Below are 7761 nucleotides of genomic sequence, written 5' to 3'. Positions count from 1 at the left end.
AGAAGGCTGAAAACGGTGGTTTAAGCCCTCACTGCCGAGCAGAGAACGGAAGACTTAGGGACTGAGACTAGCCGCCCCCTCCCTACCGTCCCAGAGCTCACCCCATCCCCACCTGCCCGGTGCTAGAAGCGGAACAGTAGCAGTGCCAGATCAAAAGAACAGAATATTTGCTGTTCTGAGAACTGTGGACTGCAGACACAGTTCTGCAGCCCAACTAGTTCTGGCAAAGGGGAGGGAGCTGTGGAAGCAGGACCAGCTGTGGTGGTGGTCGCCGCCATCGCTCTGGGCCACCTCTCACAACTCACCCCGCCCCTGGCCCCACCTATCTGGGCGGATCCCTGCAGGAGTAAACAGAACTGCTGAAACATACGGGCTCTGAATCTGGTGCAGGAAGAGCTTTGGAACTTCAAAAGCTCTCCGCATACCCACACGGACACTGCACACTGTGACCCAGGCGAACTATTAACAGAGGAGAAGCCATCTCCCAGGGAATCCCCCCATTGTGTGAGAAGCTGGAACAGTGCAGAGAAAACATAGCACTACCGGGTGAATGAGAAAAAAAGACTGCAGTTGGAGAAAATAAAACATTCTACCAACAAGTACTGGAAAACAAAAGAAAGTCCTCTTCCTATCAACCTGTTGCAGAACACACTCCTGTAGATGTCTAGGAAGAGAAATAATAAATCAGTAATTGCCATGAATAACCAAGGCAACAAGACAGCTTCAAAAGAAAGTGAAAAGTCTCCAGAAAAGGAATTTAAAGATATGAAAATATGTGACTTAAATGACAGAGAATTCAAGATTGCAGTTCTGAAAAAACTCAACGAGATGCAAGAAACTGAGAAGCACAATCAAAGAAAAATATGAGCATTTTATGAGAGACTGAAATTTTTAAAAAGAACCAAATAGAATTTCTGGAGATTAAGAACTCAATAGAAGAAATTAAGAATGAAATAGCCAGTTTATGTAGTAGAGTTGACCAGATGGAGGAAAGAATCAGTGACATCGAAGATAGAAACCTGGAAATGACACAGATGGAAGAAGAAAGAGACTTGAGAATTAAAAGAAATGAAAGAACTCTACAAGAACTTTCTGACTCTATCAGAAAGAGCAATATAAGAATAATGGGCATATCAGAAGGAGAAGAAAGAGAGAAGGGAACAGAGAGAATATATTCAAACAAATTGTCGATGAGAACTTCCCAAACTTGGGGACAGAACTGGATCCTCGAATCCAAGAAGCAAACAGAACACCTAATTACCTCAATCCCAACAGGCCTTCTCCAAGGCACATTGTATTGAAGCTGTCTAAAATCAATGACAAAGAAAGAATCCTCAAGGCAGCCAGGGAAACAAAGACGGTACCCTACAAAGGAAAGCCCATTAGATTATCATCAGATTTTTCAGCAGAAACTCTACAAGCCAGGAGGGAGTGGAACCAAATATTCAAATTATTGAAAGAGACAAATTATGAGCCATGAATAATATATCCAGCAAAGATATCCTTTAGATCTGAAGGAGGAATAAAGACCTTCCAGACATACAGAAGCTGAGGGAGTTTTCTAATACATGACCTGCACTACAAGAAATACTAAAGGAGTCTATTCGACCACCATCAACAGGGACAATTTGTGGTAACCAAAACATAAAAAGGGGGAGAGTAAAGGCCTGAACTGAAATATGGGAATGGAGAAAGTAAGCGTGCTGAAGAAAATGGAATACTCTAAATATCAAACTTTCTTTTACATGAACTTAAGGGTAACCACTAAAAAATATCCAGAACTAAAATATATACTGTAATAAAAGAAGAAACAGAGGGAAACATCATAGAATACCACCACACAGAAATAATAGACAACAACAAAAAGGCAAAGAAACAATGGAGACACAGCCTTACCATAAAACTAAAGATAGAATGACAGGAAATCCTCACATATCAATAATCACTCTAAATGTACATGGACTGAACTCACCAATAAAAAGGCACAGAGTAGCAGATTGGATCAAAAAACTAAACCCAACCATATGCTGTCTCCAAGAGACACATCTCAGCTACAAGGAAAAGCATAGACTCAAAGTGAAAGGGTGGAAATTGACACTCCAAGCAAATGGTATCCAGAGAAAATCAGGAATAGCCATACTGATATCAGATGAAACAGACTTCAGGGTGAAAAAGGTAACAAGAGACAAAGATGGACATTTCATAATGGTAAAGGGGACTACTATACAATAAGAAGACATAACAGTCCTCAATATTTATGCCCCCAATCAGGGAGCACCAAAATATATCAAGCGACTACTAACAGAACTAAAGGGAAAACTTGACCAAAACACAATTATACTAGGGAACTTAAATACATCATTGACAGCTATGGATAGATCATCCAAACAGAAAATAAATAATGAAATAGCAGCCCTAAATGACACATTAGATGAAATGGACATAATTGACATATATAGAGCACTTCATCCTAAAATATTGGACTGCACATTTTTTTCTAGTGTACATGGAACATTCTCAAGGATAGACCATATATTGGAATATAAAATCAGCCTCAGCAAATTTAAGAAGATTGAAATCATACCAAGCATATTCTCTGATCACAAGGCTTTGAAATTAGATATCAACTGCCAAAAAAAAGCATGAAAAAACACAAATAAATGGAGATTAAACAACATACTTTTAAAGAACGACTGGGTCAAAGAAGAAATTAGAGGAGAGATCAAGAGATACATAGAAACAAATGACAATGAAACTACATTCTACCAAAATTTTTGGGATGCAGCAAAAGCAGTTTTAGGAAGGAAATTTATATCATTACAGGCCTATCTCAAGAAACAAGAAAAATCCCAAATAAATAACCTCATGTTACACCTTAAAGAACTAGAAAAAGAAGAACAAATGAAACCCAAGGTCAGCAGAAGAAAGGAAATAACGAAAATCAGAGCAGAACTAAATGAAATAGAGAACAAAAAGACAATAGAAAAATTAATGTGACAGAGCTGGTTCTTTGAAAAGATTAACAAAATTGACAAACCCTTGGCTAGACTCACTAAGATAAAAAGAGAGAAGACACTAATAAAATCAGAAATGAAAAAGGGAAAGTTATCATGGACACCACAGAAATACAAAGGATCATCCAAGAATACTATGAAGGACTATATGCCACCAAATTCAATAACCTAGAAGAAATGGACAAATTCTTAGAAACATATAGCCTTCCTAGGCTGAACCATGAAGAATTGGAAAAATCTAAACAGACTCATCACCAGTAACGAAATTGAATCAGTCATCCAAAACCTTCCCAAAAGCAAAAGTCCTGGACCAGATGGCTTCACTAGTGAATTCTACCAAACCTTCAAAGAGGATCTAATACCAATCCTGCTCAAACTCTTCTAAAAAATTGAAGAAGAGACAGTACTCCCTAACTCATTTTATGAGGCCAACATTACCCTGATACCAAAACCTGGTAAGGACAACACAAAAAAAGAAACTACAGACCAATATCTCTGATGAATACAGATGCAAAAATCCTAAACAAAATTCTAGCAAATCGAATACAACAATGCATTAAAAAGATTATTCATCACGACCAAGTGGGGTTCATCCCGAGGGCACAAGGATGGTTTAACATCCGCAAATCCATCACTGTGATACATCACATAAACAAAATAAAGGACAAAAATCATATGATTATATCAATTGATGCAGAAAAAGAATTTGACAAGATACAACATCCATTTATGGTTAAACCACTTAATAAATAGGTATAGAAGGAAAATACCTTAACATAATAAAGGCCATATATGACAAACCCTCAGCTAATCTCGTAATTAATGGTGAAAAACTGAAGCCCTTTGCTCTACGTTCAGGAACACGACACAGCTGTCCCCTATCACCTCTGCTTTTCAACAGAGTGTTGGAAGTCCTTGCAAGAGCAATCAGGCAAGAGAAAGAAATAAAAGGCATCCAATTTGGGAATGAAGAAGTTAAATTGTCACTCTTTGCAGATGACATGATGCTATATATAGAAAGCCCTAAAGAGCTAAAAAAGCTATCCACCAAAAAGCTATTAGAAACAATCAATGAATACAGTAAAGTTGCCGGCTACAAAATCAACGTACAAAAGTCCATTGCATTCCTATATAATAACAATGAAATCTCAGAAAAAGAAATACAAAAACAATTCCTTTTGTAATTGCAGCAAAAAGAATAAAATACCTGGGAATAAACTTAACCAAGCATGTGAAAGACCTATATGCTGAAAACTATAACACATTTTTAAAAGAAATTGAAGAAGACACAAAGAAATGGAAAGACATTCTGTGCTCATGGATTGGAAGAATCAACATAGTTAAACTGGCCATATTACCCAAAGCAATATACAGATTTAATGCAATTCCCATCAAAATCCCAATGGCATTTTTTAAAGAAATAGAACAAAAAATCATCATATTTGTTTGGACCACAAAAGACCCCGAATAGCCAAAGCAATCTTAAGAAAAAAGAACAATACTGGAGGTATCACACTCCCTGACTTTAGCTTGTACTACAAGGCTACAATAATCAAAACAGCATGGTATTGGCAGAAAGACAGACACATAGACCAATGGAATAGAATTGAGAACACAGAAATAAAACCACATAAATATGGACAGATAATTTTTGACAAAGAAGCAAAAAACATACAGTGGAGAAAAGACAGCCTCTTCAATAAATGGTGCTGGGTGAATTGGATAGCCACATGCAAAAGAAGGAAACTGGACTGCTATCTGTCACCATGTACCAAAATTATTTCAAAATGGATCAAAGACTTAAGCATAAGACCTGAAACAATAAACTGCATAGAAGAAAACATAGGTACTAAACTTATGAACCTTGGGTTCAAACAGCATTTTATGAATTTGACTCCAAAGGCAAGGGAAGTAAAAGCTAAAATAAACGAATGGGACTATATGAAATTTAAAAGCTTCTGCACAGCAAAAGAAACCATCGACAAAATAAAGAGGCAACCAACTGAATGGGAGAAGATTTTTGCAAACAGTGCCTCCAATAATGGGCTAATATCCAAAATATACAAGGAACTCATGCAACTCAACCACAAAAAACAAACACCCCAATTGAAAAATGGGCAGAGGACCTGAAGAGACATTTCTCCAAAGAGGACATACAAATGGCAAATAGACATATGAAAAAATGCTCAACATCACTAATCATCAGAGAAATGCAAATAAAATCCACAATGTAGTATCACCTCACCCCAGTCAGAAAGGCTATCATCAACAAGACAAATAGTAACAAGTGTTGGAGAAGCTGTGGAGAAAAAGGAACCTTCATACACTGTTGGTGGGAATGCAGACTGGTGCAGCCGCTATGGAAGGCAGTGTGGAGGTTCCTCAAAAAATTACGAATACAATTACCATATGACCCAGCAATCCCTCTCCTGGGTATCTACCCAAAAAATCTGAAAACATTATACATAAGACACGTGTACTCCAATGTTCATTGCAGCTTTGTTTACGGTGGCCAAGACATGGAAACAACCAAAATGTCCTTCGATAGATGAATGGATTAAGAAGTTGTGGTATATATACACAATGGAATACTATTCGCAGTAAGAAAAGATGATATAGGAACATTTGTGGCAACATGGATGGATCTTAAGAGTATAATGTTAAGCGAAATAAGTCAGACAGAAAAAGCAGAGAACCATATGATTTCACTGATATTTGGTATATAAACCAAAAACAACAAAAGAACAAGATAAACAAATGAGATACAAAAACTCAGACACAGACAATAGTTTAGTGATTACCAGAGGGTAAGGGGGTGGGGGGTGGGAGATGAGGGTAAAAGGGATCAAATATATGGTGATGGAAGAACTGACTCTGGGTGGTGAACACACAATGTAATTTATAGATGATGTGATACAGAATTGCAGACCTGAAATCTATGTAATTTTACTAACAATTGTCACCCCAGTAAATAAAAAGAGCAACAACAACAAAAAAAAACCCCAAAAATCAGAGCTGTAACCTAACACAGATGCTAAAATGTTCAAGTTAGTAACTTAAATAGAAGAGCACATCAGATCAAGTTGTGCAGAACTATGTAAAATTCTATTTTTATACGTATGATGAGATGTAGATAAATTATCTAGAAATGCCAATTTTTACAACAAATTTAGGGATTTTAATTTTTATATGAGGCCATCAATATTATCCACAATTCTGACCTTCATATAAACTGTAAGACACAATCTACCCTTATACATTTTTGCCTGAGAATTTTAGTGTTTATCAGGGAATTAGGGAGAAAGAAAATAAAGGTGCTAGGTTATTTTTCTGCCTGAACTGCATATACTAAAAGAAAACCTATAAGGGTAGGTAATATTATGTTTCTTAAAGTATCAGAAATATACCAGGAAACTTGTGCTTTATCCTGAAATCTTCCTCTTTTTTGCAAGTCACACTTAATGGTACTCTCTTACTATCTGGTTAAATGATTGGTTATTTTCTATGCCTGTCTTTTAAATATGTCAATCATTCTCATGGTAAGTTTTGTGATCGTTGATGATGGGTTGCTCTGTCACATTTGTCATGCACTTGAAGTGTTTAGAGGGGGACAATATTTAGATATATTAGTATAAGTCTGTAAACTAATATTTTCCATGTTTCTAAATAAGGATTAAGTTAAATTAGCTGATGGTGAGCCTCCTGGAGAAGCTGGGGAGATTCATTTTTGTACAAATGAAGTGTATGATCTTCAATTTTCAAAAGTGGGATTGTTCACGGTTATAATTGCCATTCTTTTTTCTATTTGTCTTCCTCACTTGTGTTTATATTTGATGGGTCAGGGATATGTCAGTGACTAAAAACAACCGCAAATTTAAGAAGTATTCAAAGCATAGGAAAAGATGGGAGTTGCAAAGTTTGCCATGCGCTCTTTGAAACTGACTGAACCATAAATAATGGGGCAAAAAGCACTCCTGAGTAGTATTTCCTAAAAGCGTTGTAAATGAACATGGGATCAAGATGAATTCCATTCTAGAGCCATTTATCATTTAATCCTTTAGATTAATTAAGAGGTGAAACTATTTCTTGATTTTTTTTTTTTTTTTCTATTTCAGGGCAGCAATATTCCCTCACCAGAAACTGATAGCTCAGCATGCTTTTGGGGCAGAAATATCTGACTAAGGATAAGGATGAACTGAATACTCGTCGCCTTTAAAAACAGTAAAGATAAAGGAGAGAGAGGAAGGGAGAGGGGAAGAGGAGAGGACGAACATATGGGTGCAACATAAAATCCTACCTGAAGAGCCTCATGATAGATAATTCATTCAGTTCAGAAAGACAGAACAATTCTAGCTTTATCTAAAATCGTTTCTGTTGGAAGCAAGGGCCGCCTACAAACCATTGCTGCACAGTGGCCTGTCACAGTCTGGTTAACCCGAGGGTCACTTGGTTATGCAGGAAAGCTAGGCGGCACCTAAGCGTGCAGTCTTCTCTCTTCAGGCTAATAACTGGACTCCATCTAGTGGTCAGAATGCTGAACTGGGATCTAGCCGCCTACACAAAGAGACTTGAAAACCAACGCAAACAGATGGGTAATACTAGTCTTTAGACTGCTCCTGTTGTCAGAGTCTGAAGGTGACTAACTAATACAACAACAATAGCAAAACACAGATCCTCTAGGCCCTCGGAATCAGGCGCTCTGAAACCTCCTTTTGCAGGTAGGTTCCTGATGTGGCTGAGGCCCTGC

This window comes from Rhinolophus ferrumequinum, chromosome 5, assembly GCF_004115265.2.
Source record: "Rhinolophus ferrumequinum isolate MPI-CBG mRhiFer1 chromosome 5, mRhiFer1_v1.p, whole genome shotgun sequence".
Lineage (NCBI taxonomy): Eukaryota > Metazoa > Chordata > Mammalia > Chiroptera > Rhinolophidae > Rhinolophus > Rhinolophus ferrumequinum.
This window is presented reverse-complemented; position numbering follows the sequence as displayed.